Here is a 15000-nt window from a genome sequence, read left to right on the forward strand (position 1 = left end):
TGGGGGTGGCAAAGCGCACCTGTAACCCCAGTGCCAGAGACTGGAGCTGGGCGTGGCAAAGCGCACCTGTAACCCCAGCGCCAGGGAGACAGGAGTAGAGCCACCCTGGATCTCACTAGCAGGCAGTTTAGCTGAGTCGATGAGATCCAGATTCGGTGAGAGACCCTGTCTCAAAAACACATGGAGAGTGGTTGAAGAGGGCATCATGTCTATCTTTAGCTGCAAAGCATGCATGCACACACAAGTGTACACATGTGCACACACACGAGTATACACACACAGTCACACACTCACAAGTACACACACTCACACATAAGTACAGAGCCACGCACAGCACACTCGCACACACATACACACAGAGAGAGAGAGACTGCTGTAACAACCTAGAATAACCAAAATGAAAACATAGGCAAATGTGGGTAATAAAACGACTTTAAGACAACCCAGACAGGTCTCACAGACATCTTGACAGGCAAAAGAAGTTGAGCAGTGAAGGAGAAACCCCCGATCCTCGTATAAATCAAGCGATGTAATCTGGGGACAGGTAAGTATCATCTCCAATGACCCAAACCACACGCAGCTGCCTGGGTTCACGGTGGGCAGTGTGCACTATGCTGTAAGGGGAATTTGCTGGGGAAGTACGGATGTCTTGGGGGTAAGGGGATAATTTAATGAACATAGACATTTGTCCCAATTTACCGACTTACACACTTCCAACACGTGAATTTCACTGCATGCCAGTTACATGTCAATAAAGTAGATCAAAACAGAAAAGGGGGCATGGGGAAATAAATGCTAATGGCAGAACATCTGCCCAGCAAGCACTGAGGCCCTGGCTAGATTCCCTACCACAACCCTCTTACTCTGTGGCAAGACAGGATGGGGCAGAGATAGAGGTGTAGAGAGCGTGAGAGGCTTAGAGTTTCTCCCCAGCTCTCAGTCCTGGAAGGAAGCCCACGTATGTTCTCAGAGGCCAGTGTTCCAACGAGTCAGAGGTCAGAGGGGGTCCATCTCCACAAAACGGTTTTGAGGGTGAGCCTATGAGAGTCACAGAACACCTAACAGTGCAAGGACTCACTCAAAGCTACCAGCTCAGGCCCTGACCAGGGATTTTGATTTGGTCACAGCTGTGTAAGATGGAGAAGGCAGTGTTACCTGAGACAGATTACCATGGAACTGACATGTCTGTGAAGCTTATTAATGCTCGTTTAAGAATCAAAACAACACCCTGCCTCCCAGACATAGCAAACTGCTGGTTGTTACATTGTGCTGACTCTCTGGCCCGTCGCACAATGGCATTCTTTGTGGTTGTTCAGAAGCATGATGGTGCAAATGCTTCCTGAGACCTTTCTACGAGCAACGAACGCCCCGCGTGCACTCTGCATGAGCGGTCGGGACTCCCTTCAGCTGCTCCTCATGCCAGCCCTGGAAGGAGGCTCACAAGTAGGGAAGCCGAGGTCAGTAGGGCTTGGGGAACCCGCCCAAGGCCACCTCTTCACCCCTGCACCGGCACCAGGCAAACACGACTTGATTTTCTAAGCATTGCGCATAGGAGATCTGACCCCGTCTTTCACGATGAAGACATTCATGTTGATGACATTCTATCTGACACGGTTTCTGACGACAGGGTTGTGAAACAGCCAAGTATTAAGTGGACTGGGGGGGGGGGAGACGACACTTTGGCTTGAGAATGTAACTTCTTTTCAGTTCTTGGGGATACTATTTCACCTCGCCAGACGAGCTTCTACAAAGTTTTCAAAGCCACTCCTAGAAGTACAAAAACAAGAAGACAAGTGCCAGATATGAGTCACCCGAGTCCCCGAGGGCTGTGTTTCGTCAGTGGATTGAAAGAAACCTCCGGGTCCTGTTTCCATTCCGCACATCCCGCAGGTAGGAGCGGCACCTTTGCTGACTGTGAACTACCCTGAGGCTCAGCACCTCACACCATCCTAACAACTCCAGAGTCAGGCATGGGGCTGCGGCTGCGCACTGGTTCACTCGCGGGCCCATGACCCCAGTGAACTGAGGGGCAGATATCCTAGACTTCTGATTTCCAGGGGGCTGCCCTGAGCCCAGGAGCCTCAAACCTTGGGTCTAGGTAGCCTGGAGCACATGCCTTTGCCTAAGGCCCACCCACTCAGTTTAAACACTTAGTCAACAGACGGCCCGACATGAAGGTGACACTCTAAATATTCCATTTGGCAAAAACCAGGACATTCCCAAGAAAATGACACAAGGTCGCTGTAGGAAACAGCAACCAGGGCATTGCCTTATTTTACTGAGTCTAGCATCACTATTATTTTGTACCGGTTAGAAAGACAAGCAGCACTCCTATTTAGACTACGACACCAGACTGACTTTAAGGCACAACCTCATGTCCAGGATGTTAAGTGTCCTCAGCACGGATGAGACAGGTGGCGGGAGTTCACCTTTACAGAGTGGGGACTAACTCTTAGGAAATAGAAGCAGAGGAAGGAAGATCTCTGTGAGTTCAAGGCCAGACTGGTCTAAACCCAGTCAGGGTGACAGAGCGAAAGCCTGTCTCAAATAAACAAATGCCAAAACCAACCCAAACAACACACTTACTGTGCACTTTCAGCTCAGACAGTTTAGCTCTGAGGAGGCGCTGGAGAAGAATAAGAACATGGGGGGGGGGGCAGATTTGCGGCCCATGTGGACAGGCAGACAAGGCAACCTCGGACCGTGGCACAGGCGGCACACCGCAGGCATGAGGTGTCAGTAGCAGGCGAGAGGTGTGTGGACAGAAGCTGGCCTGGCAGGCAGAAGGCAGGCATATAGGGTTTTTCTGGCCATGGCGCTGGGTCTTGGCTGTGTTTTAGGTCACTGGAAAGAGGGGAGAGTGTGGCCAGGAAGCGTGAGAAGTCTCCATACAGAGCAGAAATGAGAGGAGGAGGATGTAACTAAGATCCATTACAGTGGCCTAGTCCTTGAGCCACCAGCCCAGAGTCGAGGTAGAGAACATTGTGGGGGACACAGCCTCTGGGCTCCAACAAGTTAAAGAACTTTATCTGGGCCCTGACAACTTAAAAGATTTGGTCCACCCCCCTAGAAGTGGCACACTGGAAAAGGACAGGATCCCAGGGAAAGCTGGCGGACCCTGCTGTCGACCACAGATGGCCAGTTAAACAGCCCTGTATCCACCCGTATCGTCCAGTAGAAGGACCGCACAGCAGCCAGCTTTCTGACATTTCTGAGGTTGCAGCATGAGTTTTAAAGTCATGAATTTAAATGCCTCTGGGATGGGATGTTCTTCCAGGTCAGGTGTAGGTCACGTGCCTCCTTTCACAGTTAGGGGTGTGAGCTTGTCCGCACATGTGTGTGCAAGCAGAAGTCAAAGGTCCACTGTGTTGGGGTCAGTGCTCTTCATTCCGTGGGCTCCAGGGCCTGAACTTAGGTTACCGGGGTTACATAGCCATCTCCTTTACCTGTTGCGCTATCTGTCTCTTTGGTCCTCATCTTCCTTGAGTGTTAGCGAAACGCTGATGCAGCAGGTCTGGCTTGAGGGCTACATGTAAAACAAGGACACCGCCACTATCTTTCCCTTTCATTTCCCCCCCCCCTTCATCACAACCTGCCACACAGCCACACGGAGGATAGGTGTGAGATACTGTTACCAGCCTACGAATATGGAAGCTGAGGAAAAGAAGTCAACTGCCCCTTGTTGGGGACTGCGGACCACCAGACCCTGAATTTCTTGTAAACAACTTGTCTTCCTCTGCTCTGAGATCCTAATGGCAGGGGAGTGGGTCTGCAGCTGAAAGATCCCGAGAGCTGGGGCATGGCCAGAGCCCTATATAAGCTGCCCCAGAGCACAATAAGTGGGCATTTTTGGCAGTCTTGTCTCAAGCCCTGCCTGTCTGTCTGTCTCTGTCTGTGTTTGTGTGTTTTGAAATTTTCAGCCTAGTTCCCCTAGCACATAGCGAGTAGAGCGCAGAACAGAACCGGAACCGGAACCGATATAGTGGTGTAGTTTTACAGCCCCTGCTCACCTAAGACTGTGCAGCTGGGGGGTGGCGGTTCAATGGCGGTTCACACCCAGGTCCATGAAGTACCATGGAGCCTTGGCCTCGAACTCTGTAGTTCCAATTTGTTCCATTTGTTATTTTCTTAGATTTATTTTTTAGTTTATGAATGTGAATATTTAGCTTACACATGTTTATTCACCATGTGCGTGCCTGGTGTGCTTAGCATTCAGAAGAGGGCATCAGATCCCCTGGAACTAGAAGGCTGTGAACCACCATGGAGCTGCTGGGAACTGAACCCAGGTCCTCTACCAGAGCAACAAGTGATCTCAACTGTTGGGCAATCTCTCCACCCCCCACCCCAGCTTGTTCTTGCTCCTGGCTCAGAGTGTATCACTTAGAGTCTTCCCTCCCTTCCCAACCTTCCACACAGCAGCTCCTAGATGACATCCTTTAAGGGTTCATTACCCTGACTGAAGGGCCCAAACTCCAAACAAGACGTCTGTAGATTACTCAAAATTTCCCAAGAGCAACTTCTTAACCAATGTGGGGAAAGTGTGCAGTCTTCAAGGTGCATGGGTGATGGACTCCCGGCTGTGCTCCATCCTTCCCACGATCGGCAGCCTCCTCCCCTCTGGGGTGAGGAGGAGGTTAGGATACCAGGCTCTTTCCTACATCTAGCTCAAGAACGGAACACAGGGAGACAGGGGCAGCACAGCCCAGAGGCACAGCCATAAAGGACTTCCTCTCAATGTGAGTGAGCTCAGTGAGGATCCGCAACATCAGGACCACCATCAGCCTGGCCTCAATAGCTTTATGATATTTTGTGCTGTGCTGTGCTATTTTCAACACTGCTGAGGAGTTTGTCGGGAAATTCTGAGTAAAGATTTACTAAATTCTGCCCTGACGAAAACTCTAACTTAGCGTCTGCAGGTAAACTGTCGGCGAGCTGGGGAAGGTGCCGTTGATGAACCAACCTAAGTCACCGGCTCTTCTAACCCAAACTCAGCCACCGCCCGCCCACAGTCCTGGTTAGAGGCGCTCTGAGCTTATGAACCACACAGACAACAGTTTAGGGGTTTGTATTCCAGGTTCAATGAAGCTACTGAGAAGAAAACTTTCAAATGAGGAACTCAAAGACAAATGATTTAACTTTTTAAGCTTTACAACCCCTCCTAATTCAATGCCTAAATTGCAAAACAAAGAAACAATAAAAACAAAACAGGTACCTATGTCCAAGTCACCTGAAGCTATAGACAAAGAGCCCTGTCATAATTTTCAGGATGCTACCTACCCACAGAGATCCCTGGGGCTGGGATGGACCAGGAGGCCAACCAAAGGCTCTAGAGGTGTGACCACAAAACCTGCCCATTAGACCAGGCTTTGTGAAAGAGGAACCGTGAAGGGACAAGGCCCAGGCCTTCCTCTCAGCACCTCGCTCACCTCCAGGGGCACACACCCCGGACTCCCGCTGGCCTCCCACCCGGGCCGGAGCCACAACATCATAACTTCCACAAACCGCAAAGCTGTGCAGAGGACGGGGTCAGAACTGAAGGGCCTTTAAGACAACCTGCTATACAGAAAATCAGTGCCAAAGGAGAGAGAGTATAATGTACATCCCATCTCCAAAACAGAAATGAGGGCAAAAATCCAGAAGAAAACAAAGATACAAAGATCAGGGTACACAGGACAGGTGAGGTCTTTGGGGTTTGCAGTTGGGATGTGCCGATCTCAGAAAAATGTCTCTTTAGCCCCCTTTAGTGGCTGTAGCCAGCACCATAGTAAGTGAGGGGACCCCAGAACCTGACGGGGGCTGGGTGTGGCACAGTCAGTGACCCTAGGGCTTGCAGTAGCAGCTGTGAGCAGCCCCTATGAAACTTCCATGCATGGCAATGGAAGGGCGTCAGGGCGAGGCTCCCACCAGCACCGACCCAGGTTCTAAATCAGCCAGCAGGCGAGAGTCAAGAAGAAAGCCACAGGGGTGGAGAAGGAGGGAGGAGAGAAGCCAACTTTAGAAAGCCTGAAGGAGGACTCACACAGCACAAAAAGACCAGACTGTAACCACAGGGACGAAGTCGGGAAACGCAGCCACAGCAGCCGGCCGGCGGTCACAGCAGCCGGTGAGCCAGGGGGTCAGGCTGGGATTCAGAGGGTGGAGGTTTAAATTTAGCCAGGTAAACAGTCGCCCAGGGGTGGCGACGGCTTGGGAAGAGCAGGGCAGTCACCTGCTCTCTGGCACAGCGGGCGTTTCTTGCTGAAGGAAAAGAGCTAGCCAGAACTGAGTCCATAGCAGGTCCATTTCTGAGACTCCACCAATATGTTGCTAGGAGAGGCATGGAGGAGTGTCTCAGAGAAGGGTCCAGGCCTTCACCCTGAACACCATCTCTATGCCCTGGATTCTCTGGGTTCCCAGCACAGTCTGGAAATGCTCAACGGAAAGCAGCCTCTGATGCTCCCAGCACTCTCGCCAAGCAAGGATTTTCACATCTACAGCCCTTCCAAGCCCTGAGAGACCTGAAATACACCTCTGCTCATCACATCACAGGGGATCCCCTGAGGTGTGGGGCGGTGGGTGCTGAGGACTTCTAGAGAAGATTAAGGAGATGAATAATAGTGGTGCAAAAAGAACCGGAGAGCAAACTCAGAAGGGTGGAAAATCGCAGTCCTTAGGCGTCCTTGAAGTCAAAGTCAGGACGCACCAGGCTAGCCTCCCCTTTAAAGAAAAACAAACAACAAAATCATTTAAAAATGCTTTTGGGCTAGGAATGAGCTCGGCCATGGAGTACTTGCCTGGCACGCTCAGGGCCCTGTGTTCCAACCCCAGCACTGCAAACAAGAAAACAAAACCATTGCCACTGGGCTAAGAGAAGGATGGAATACACCGGTGAAGAACAATTCTGGTTTTCTTTTCCCAGTATATGTCTACCAGAAATTTTGGGAATTAGAAAGCGCGCGCTCTCTCTCTCTCCCTCTCTCTTTCGTGTGTGTCTATGTGTATTGTTCGTGGGATGGGAAAGAGGGCCTGAAAGACACAACAAGCACACACTCTACCACTGAGCTATACTCCGGCATCACCTGTAGCTTTTATGCTTCCTAGACAGAAAGTGTTTAAGCGAAGGATCGTTTCAGAGCAGTGAGAAACCCTGGAAGGAGTCACAACTACACACACACTAAAGACAGAGTTGGTTTACAGCACCCTGAGCAAACACCATCACTCACATACTTAGGAGCTGAGCCTGGGAAACCGGGAACTGAGCAGACGGGAAAGAGCCAGCAGGCTCTTCTACACCTGGATGGGTTCCCTTGACACAAAAACCCCCACACTGTGTCCCAGAGCCTCTGACTTTAAGGGGAGAAGAGGAAGGGGGGAGGTAAGAGGGTCGTGCATGGTGCCATTCCCCTTTAATCCCAGCACTCAGGAGACAGAAGCAGGTGGATCTCTGAGTTTGAGGTCAGCCTCGTTTACAGTGTTAGTTCCAGGATAGTCAGGGCTACCCTTAAAACAAAAACAAGACAAAAGCTAAAGGAGGCCTCCCACAGTCCCTCATGGAGACAGCCACCTGCACCTGTTGGTTAGGAGCCCGGGCTCCTCCTGCCCTTCACATCCTATGAAGACCCCACACTGCCTTACTTCTCACACTGGCCCTCAGGGTCTCTAGACTTTGCCTTTTAAATCGTACCTCCTTGCTATTTATAACTACCAATTATGTGTCAAAGAGAGATGGGACACTATTTTGAAATAAAAGAAAACCATCATCCAGCCTTCCCTCCAGCCAGCCTTACACCAAGGTGGGGTGTTTGCCAAGTCAGACCTGTGACTGCCAGACTGGCATCCTCAGCCTGTGCCTGAGATCAGGGTCTCTTCTTTGATAAATAATCCACTCTCCGGGTGGATCCATGCAGCGACTGCGGGTGCAGGAGAAGGTTCTCCATCTTTCTGAGAGTGTACCTCCTCCTCCAGGAGCCCTGTGTTACCTGGCCAGTCACAAAAAAGGAATCCTACGCTTCCACATGAGCCTGTATGAACGCTGGTATCTGACAAGGAGTGAGCCGCTGCCTGCTTGCTATCTCCGCTCCTATACTGACAGTCAGCATGGACATCGTTCTGGCAAATGGGGGGGGGGCGGCTGGGCTCCGAGGTGGCCTGAGCCGTTCAGAAGACTGGTAACTTGACCCTGGGCCTTTTTTCTTCCAGGTACCAGGCTGAAACTACCCAGGGTGGAAACCGCGGAGAGCTTTGTCAACGTGGCCCGGTAGCAAAGGCAGTGAAGAAAGACTTTGGTAAAGTGGAGGGCAAAGGCTTCCTCCCCCATCAACTCACTGAGGACTCACCCTGGGCCTGAGCCACCTCAATTTCTCTGCCTGCAAAACAGAACCGATCGTTCTAGAAGCAAAGTGAGCAGTGTCCAATGACGACTTTTAAAGGATGCAATAACCAAGAAAGTTGAGTCTGACCAGAGTGCTGGGCCAGATACCAGCCGGGGCGCCCCGTGAGGATGGAGAGAGAGATGCAAAGGAGCAATCGAACCAGACAGCACCACATCTCTAGGGCGCAACCCGCGCTGGCCTGGAGCAGGAACTTAAAGTCACCCCTTCACGGTACCTGTCCGAGACACTCCGTGCGGTACAGTCGCGGAAAACTGCAGCTTGGTCCCGCCAAGCCGGGAAAAGCACAGCCGCTCCGGACTCAAGCTTCGGAGAAGCGACGTGCAGCGGCCCCTCTCCTGGCCACACGCCGAACGAGCGCGGAGCCCCTGGACGCCCGCGCCCCACCTGCCCGCGCCAGGCACCCGCGCGCGGCCCCAGCTTTGTTCGCAGCAGCCCGCGGTGTCGGTCGCCGCGCGCCCCTTTCCCGCCACCTGGTCGTGCAGCGCCCTCGGCCTGCGCGGGGCCACTCCCGAGCTTACCTGCGGGGGGGCTGCGGCGTCGGGTCGGCCGCGGGACGGGGTAGCCTCGGCTCAGCGCGCGGGCCGCTCGCGCAGCCGCCCCGTACTCCTCATCGGCGGTCGGAGCCTGCCCGTCCGGAGTGCCGGGTCTGCCCTGATGGGCGCTGGGCGCCCGGAGCTCGGGCTCGGCCGCAGGCTACGCGGGCTCGGGAGCCCTGGGAGACACAGAGTCCCCGCCGTCCGTCCGGGCACCGCCGCCGACCTGGAGCGGGGGACTCCTGGAAGTTCCAGCCCCGAGTAGGCGACGAGGTTGGTGGCCACCGCTCGAGTGCAGCGCCAGCACGGGGCGCGCAATCCCGGGGCTCCGCCGCCTGCGCCCCGCCCCGCGCCGCCTCCCCGCCCCCCGCAGCCCGCGGCCGCGCGCGACGCCCCTCTGCAGGGCTCCTCCCCGGCGCCGGACCGGCCCCCGCACCTGCCTCCTGCGCCGCGGACTCCGCGCCCACCACCCCGCAGGCTCTTGCGGGACAGAGCACAGCAACCTCGCGTGGACGTGCAGTGCGGATGAGTGACTTACGCGTACTCTTTGGACTCAGAAACTACAAAGCGACCCGAGAACTATTTCCACTCTGCAAACCCTCGTCTCCCCTTCTCTCTCCGGACACCTCATAAAGCATCCACACAGGCAGGACTCTGATGCCTCGATTGTTCTAGAGGGAAAGGCTTCTTCTGCAAGGACTTGGGGCTGGGTTATTCCCCCGATAAACAGGAGGCACATAAAAGGACCCTGCTGTTAGTAGCCTGCAAAGGTCACTAGAGGCCAGTGTTTGGCCTTAGCTCAGCCCAAAATTTAAACACTTTTATGGCGGTTCCTATAGTCTGTTAAGTCTGTTACCTCCCAGAACACCACAGTGAGCTGCCCAACGAACAGGAAAGCGGAAAGGAGTTAGTAGAGGCTTTGGGGAGGCCAAGCTGGCCTCCAACTGGTGGCAGGAGCCTTTTCTAAACTCTGGTGACAAGGTTCCTACCAAGAGCTCATGATCCGAGTCTAGACTTCAGGCTGTGAGTGAGTTTGGTCACCCTAATGAAGAAATTGCCTCTGAACTCAGTGTGGTGAGAGGAAGGAAACACCAGTAATAAACAAAGGCTGTGCTTTTGACCTAGAAACCAAACAAGGTGACAGATTCCCCTTTCCGGGGTCAGGGGCAACAGAGAAGTTCCGGGCATTAAAGAGACCAGGAACTCATCACACTGATGAAGTGAACGGAACTCTTGTTGGGGGTTGATGGCGGGGAGGGGGGCGGTTAACAATAGGAAGAGTTAAGAGATCTTTTTAGCAAGTGGCCCCCTAATCTGAGAGAAAGACAGTTGGTATTGGCCGATCAGACAGGTACCGGTGAGTTTTCTCACTTGGGATGTGGTTTCTGAGATCTGGTCAGGTCAGAAAACCAATTCCTTACGATTGTTATGGGAACTTGGCCTCTCAGAGACTCTAGTTCAAGGCTTTTTCCTTGGGGACACACAGGACAAGGAAAGAACTGCAACAGGCTTTTTCTTTTGGGCCACAAACCAGCTCCACAGAGACTTCTTACTAGTTATGAATGCTCAGCCTTATATTATGTTTGTTTCTTGCTAGCTCTTATAACTTGAATTATCTGTTCCTCTTCATCTACATTTTGCCTCAGGGCTTTTTACCTTTCATTCTGTATATCTTTTTCTGTTCCTTCCTTCCTTCCTCTCATTTTTCCTTCCTCCATCCCTTCCTTCCTTTTTGTTTTGTTTTGTTTTTTTTTTTTTGTTTTTCTAGACAGGGTTTCTCTGTCTAGCTTTGGTGCCTGTCCTGGAACTAGCTCTGGTAGACCAGGCTGGTCTCGAACTCACAGAGATCCGTCTGCCTCTGCCTCCCGAGTGCTAGGATTTAAGGCGTTTGCCACCACCATCTGGCCTCCTTCTGTATCTCTTACTTTCATTGCTTCTCTTGTTTGGATGGCAGGTGGTTGCCTGGCTTCTGGCCCTGAGTGTGTCCCTCTCTTTCTCTCTTCTTCTCTCCTCCTAGATTTCTCTTCTTACTTATTCTGTCTGCCAGCATGGCGTATCCCTCTTTTGCCTAGTTATTGGCCACTCAGCTTTTTATTAGACCAATCAGGTGCCTTAGGCAGGCAAGGTGAAACAAATGTAACACACATAGTTACAGTAATATTGTGCAGCATAAACAAAGGTAACACATCTTTGCCTAGTTGACATTCTATTCCACATCAGAGAACTGTCTAAAATGGGCATAAAATCTCTAGCTGCTTTGTCAAGTTATAAATAAGTCCCACTATTTCCCTCTAGTGAAGCATTTGTTCTGGCAGTGGAGCGGGGAAGCTTTGTGGAAGTTTGAGGGAAAGCATGAGTCTGGAGACTGTAATCACTTCAGAATGTTATGGAGGGATGGATCTAGAATGTGGTTTGGGCTCCACTTCCTGAGTTCTCAGCATCAGGATGTTTAAAGGCTAGAGAAGCAGATGTGAGGAGGCAGACCTCTCACTAAGAGCACACGGGCTCACTTTGGCTCCTTGCTGTCAACAGAGTGGGAAGAGGCAATAGATGGACGCAGCTCCAGCTAACCGTCCGGCCCACCCCTCTTTTCTTCCTCAGTCCAAGATAGTCCAATAGTGGCCCCTGTGGAAGCCCTACTCAGGTAAGATGTGCATCTGAGCAGGCCACATAGCCTGGGCCATGTTCTAGAGAGGTCTATACAGTACTGTACTCCAGAGGCAGGGCTGATGAGATCTGTTTTCCATTGGGTGTCAATCTTCCAGGATCTAGGCTTGCCTTGAAGACAGATCTCTGGGCACGTCTGTGACAGATTTTCTGGATTAGATTAATTGAGGGAAAAGACTCACACTAAATGATGGAGAGAAAAAGTAGGAGAGAGCAAGCTGAACACAAGAATTCCTCACTCTCTACTTACTGACGGTGATGTAATGTGGCCAGCCACTCAGTCCCTGCAGCCGTGACTTCCCCAACATTGTGTTTGTCTTAGTTGGGATTTTTGTTGCTGTGAAGAGGCACCATGGTCATGGCATCTGTTTGTTTTTATGTGTATATGCACTCTCTCTGCATATATTACTTTATGCCAGTAGAGGGCATCAGATCCCACTGTAGATGGCTGTGAGTCTCCATGTGGTTGCTGGGAACTGAACTTAGATCTCTGGAAGAGCAGCCAGTGTTCTTAATCCACTAAGCCATTTCTATAACTCAGAGCAACTCTTATAAAGGAAAACTTTTAATTGGGGGTATCTTGCTTACAGTTCTGAGATTTCATCCATTATCATGCTGGCAGGAAGCATGGCAGCATACAGGCAGACGTGGCGCTGGAAAAGGAGCTGTGATCTTGACCCACAGGCAACAGGAAGAGGTCTGAGACACTGGGCATGGCTTGAGCATATATGAGACCTCTAAGTCCACCTTGACAGTGACACACTTCCTCCAACATGGCCACCTACTCCGACAAAACCATACCTCCCAACAGTGCTACTATCTATGACCTTATGGGGGCCAATTACATTCAAACTACCACAGCAACCAAAATAAACACTTTCTCCATTAAGTTGCTTTTGTCAGGGTATTTTGATCACAGAAAAGGCCACTGCCCTCACCACCACCACCACCCCTTTTGGGTGTTGTTCACTTCTCCCAAACGAAACATATATATTCTTAGTATGTTAGGTTTAAAACAAAGGAAGGGAAGGGGGTCAGGAGTGGTGGTCCACGCCTTTAATCCCACCATTCAGGAGTCAAAGGCAGGAGAATCTCTGTGAGTTCAAGGCCAGCTTGGTCTATAAAGTGAGTTCTAGTCCAGCCAACAATATACAGTGAGATCCTGCCTCAAAAAGACCAAAATATAATATAAAAAAATAAGAAAGGACAAGTTTGGGGTCAGCTTGTGCTATGGAGTGAGATCCTGTATCCAAAAGAAGAAAGAGAAGGGAAGGAGGGAGGGAGAGGGAAGGTAGGCAGAGGAAAGGGAAAGGAGGGCAAGGAGGGGAGAAAAGGGGAAATAATATCTGGTCCTATGGGAATTCCTATGACCCTGGCTGTGATTCCTGAAGAGAGTCGTCAGCACTCACGGGCTGACAGCCACACTTGGGAGACTCTCCTCTAAGCCAGAACAACTGGAGAGGAAAGGGAGACACCTTAGCTCTTGGGGTCTTTCGTGGGCTCCCTGGTTAGTGTATCAGCTGTTGCCAGAACCAAGGCCATGGGGAAGAACTCTGGGCCGTGTTGCGTCTGTGTGCAGACAGGACACCTAGGTGTGCTAATCCTCCAGGCCGTGTTGCGTCTGTGTGCAGACAGGACACCTAGGTGTGCTAATCCTCCAGGCCAACTCATCTGGACCATTGCAAAGGGTTTGTTTAGGATGCAGAGAAAATATCCCCTCCCAGGAGGGTGGGGGAGGACCTGACCATGAGCCTGCACACCCTAGAATGGAACTGTGAGGCAAAGCTGATGACCTGTTCTCCAGTCCCGCCCCCAGTGCACTTGGTCTCCTGCTGCCTCTCCAGGCATGACAGAAACTAGCATTTTTCTAGGAATAAAAGCTTTCAAAACTGGTGAATCTGACTCAGTACCCACACGCTGCCTGTGGACTACCCCAGACGCACAGTAGCTGGGATGGTTTGGGGCCTGTTGGATCAGCAGGTTCTGCTTGCCTCCCTTCTAGCAGTCTATGTGTCGGTTTCTCCTCTCTCGCTGTGGTAAAACACAAGATCAAAGCGACTTCAGGGACAAGGTTCACTTTGGCTCAGTTCCAGAGGACTTACCGCCCATCACCAAGCTCAAAATCAGGCAGGGCAGAGGCAGGACAGCTGTGGAGCATAGTAAGCCTGGGGCTAGAGAGACAGCTTCTCAGCTGAGAGCACTCACTGCTCTTACAGAAGACCTGTATTCAGTTCCAGGCACCCACATGGCTGCTTACAAGCACCCATAACTCCAGTTCCAGGGGATCCAACACCCTCCGCTGGCTTCTGCAGGTACCAGACATGCATGCAATGCACATGCAGGCAAGGCACTCACATACATAAAATAAAAGATAAATAAGTCTTAAAACAAACAAACGAACAACAAAAACCCAAAAACTCAAGGCCCACCCTCCTCTGGTGTTGTGTTTCCTCCAACAAGGCTTTGCCTCCTGAGGCCTTCACAATTTTCCCAAACAGTAATACCGGCTAGGAACCAAATGTTGAGCTATATTAGCCGATGGGGGATATTATGCCTCTTGTGCCAGTTGGCTCATGGGTGTCTCATGATGCAAAATACATTTAGTCCAACTTCAGAAGTCTCTTCTGAGACTCAAGGCAATCCCTTAACTGTGACCACCTGTAAAAACAACACAAAACAAAGGAACAAACTGCACACTTCCAAAAGACAATTGCACAGAAGAGAGTGACAGGGACAGAGCATGGCAAGAGTCAGCCAAAGCATGGCTGAAACCCAGCAGGGAAAACACTAATGATCTCACTCCATGTCTGGCATCTAGGACTCCTGGTAAATTATCTCAGTTCTGAAAGAATGAGGTAACTCCGCCCCTCCAGCTTTGTTGCCTGCAACACACATTTCTCTCTTGGACGAGTTCCACTCCTTGCATCCAATTCTCCTTGGCAGACATTCCATGACTGTGGTACCTCCAACATCATGGGGGTTTCATCATAACCCAGGCTCCATGTTCACAGCTTTATATGAGGGCCTCTCAGGGCCTCTTTGAGGAATTCAATCCTGTCACCCACTGTCTGAAACTGTGGAATAAGAATCCATGACCCACCAACCCCCAATCTTCCATTTTTTTATGCCTATAAAACCAGTGCTTGGTAGAAACTTTCCTTTGTAGTTGCTGCCCAAGAGCAGGAAACCCCTTAGGATCTGTCCTGTCACATGCTGGGCCTTTAGTGGGCAGGGCTTTGCTTTCGTGCTGTCCCTGTGCAGAGCAGAGGCCACTCTTAATCACATCTTTAGTGAGTATCCCTTTTCAGCACGAGTCCTGGCCACAACCTTAAAATTCCTAGCGCTCTTTTTCTCTCCAAACTGCGCATGTGTTTTATCTCTTGCTGCCCTAGTGTTGCTCTTTTCCACTACAGACCTACATAAGAATA

At 51.3% G+C, this 15000-nt stretch overlaps 1 protein-coding gene across 1 annotated transcript in view; it reads right to left on the bottom strand.

The window, feature by feature from the left end:
• Positions 1-8928, bottom strand: part of Wnt5b (Wnt family member 5B) — a 110784-nt gene extending 101856 nt beyond the window's left edge. The window contains exon 1 of the mRNA XM_005365118.2: positions 8891-8928. The gene's annotated coding sequence lies outside the window, so the exon portion shown is untranslated. The remainder of the gene's footprint in view (positions 1-8890) is intronic.
• Between the last annotated feature and the right edge of the window lie 6072 nt (positions 8929-15000).

Source organism: Microtus ochrogaster, unplaced genomic scaffold, assembly GCF_000317375.1.
Source record: "Microtus ochrogaster isolate Prairie Vole_2 unplaced genomic scaffold, MicOch1.0 UNK1, whole genome shotgun sequence".
Taxonomy (NCBI): Eukaryota; Metazoa; Chordata; class Mammalia; order Rodentia; family Cricetidae; genus Microtus; species Microtus ochrogaster.